This window comes from Arachis ipaensis, chromosome B8 (genome assembly GCF_059453495.1).
Source record: "Arachis ipaensis isolate K30076 ecotype BB chromosome B8, ASM5945349v1, whole genome shotgun sequence".
Taxonomy (NCBI): domain Eukaryota; kingdom Viridiplantae; phylum Streptophyta; class Magnoliopsida; order Fabales; family Fabaceae; genus Arachis; species Arachis ipaensis.
Genome location: NC_142443.1, coordinates 82,511,702 through 82,513,722, shown reverse-complemented (window position 1 = coordinate 82,513,722; position 2,021 = coordinate 82,511,702).

The window sequence follows — 2,021 nt, the reverse complement described above, 5'->3', positions numbered from 1 at the left end:
CAAGCTGTCCCTAACCATGTGCTTGTGGCGTGAAGGTGTCAAGTGAAAAGCTTGAGACTGAGCGGTTAAAGTCAAGGTCCAAAGCAAAAATAGAGTGTGCTTAAGAACCCTGGACACCTCAAATTGGAGACTTTAGCAAAGCTGAGTCACAATATGAAAAGGTTCACCCAATTATGTGTCTGTGGCATTTATGTATCCGGTGGTAATACTGGAAAACAAAGTGCTTAGGGCCACGGCCAAGACTCATAAAGTAGCTGTGTTCAAGAATCAATATACTGAACTAGGAGAATCAATAACACTATCTGAATTCTGAGTTCCTATAGATGCCAATCATTCTGAACTTCAAGGGATAAAGTGAGATGCCAAAATTGTTCAGAGGCAAAAAGCTACTAGTCCCGCTCATTTAATTGGAGCTAAGTTTCATTGATATTTTGGAGTTTATAGTATATTCTCTTCTTTTTATCCTATTTGATTTTCAGTTGCTTGGGGACAAGCAACAATTTAAGTTTGGTGTTGTGATGAGCGGATAATTTATACACTTTTTGGCATTGTTTTTCCATAGTTTTTAGTATGATTTAGTTAGTTTTTAATATATTTTTATCAGTTTTTAAATAAAAATCACATTTCTGGACTTTACTATGAGTTTGTGTGTTTTTCTGTGATTTCAGGTCATTTCTGGATGAAATTGAGGGACTTGAGCAAAAATCTGATTCAGAGGCTGGAGAAGGACTACAGAAACCCAATTGGCGCGCTCTCAATTGCGTTGGAAAGTTGACATCCAGGACTTTTCAGCAATATATAATAGTCTATACTTTGCCTGAGTTTAGACGACGCAAACTGCCATTTAACGCCAGCTTTCTGCCCTATTTTGGCGGTTAACGCCAGAAACAAGTTGCAAAGCAGAGTTAAACGCCAGAAACAAGTTACAAAATGGCGTTTAACTCCAAGGAAGACCTCTACACGTGAAAGCTTCAATGCTCAGCCCAAGCACACACCAAGTAGACCCGAAAGTGGATTTCTGCATCATTTACTTATCTCTGTAAACCCTAGTAACTAGTTTAGTATAAATAGGACTTTTTACTATTGTATTTTACATCTTTGGATCATTTTTAGATCTTTGGAACTTTTTTCCTTAGACTTGGGGGCTGGCCATTTAGTCATGCCTGGACCATTATCACTTATGTATTTTCAACGGTAGAGTTTCTACACACCATAGATTAAGGTGTGGAGCTCTGATGTTCCTCATGAATTAATGCAAAGTACTATTGTTTTTCTATTCAACTCAAGCCTATTTCTTCTCTAAGATATTCGTTCGCACACAAGAACATGATGAATGTGATGATTATGTGACGCTCATCACCATTCTCACCTATGAACGCGTGCCTGACAACCACTTCCATTCTACATGCAAACAAGCTTGAATGTGTATCTCTTGGGTTTCTAATCTAAGATTGTTTGCATGTAGAACGGAAGTGTTTGCATGTAGAACAGAAGTGTTTGTCAGGCACGCGTTCATGGGTGAGAATGATGATGAGCGTCACATAATCATCACATTCATCATGTTCTTGGGTGCGAATGGATATCTTAGAGAAGGAATAAGCTTGAATTCAATAGAAAAACAGTAGTACTTTGTATTAATTCATGAGGAACAGCAGAGCTCCACACCTTAATCTATGGAGGGTAGAAACTCTACCGTTGAAAATACATAAGTGATAAGGTCCAGGCATGGCCGAATGGCCAGCCCCCAAAACGTGATCAAAAGATGAAACTAAAGATGTTCCAAAGATGTAAATACAATAGTAAAAAGTCCTATTTATACTAAACTAGTTACTAGGGTTTACAGAATGAGTAATTGATGCAGAAATCCACTTCCGGAGCCCACTTGGTGTGTGCTTGGACTGAGCATTGAGCTTTACACGTGTAGAGGGTTCTCTTGGACTTGAACGCCAGTTTGTAACCTGTTTCTGGCGTTTAACTCCACTTTGCAACCTGTTTCTACCATTAATTCCAGAATGCAGCAT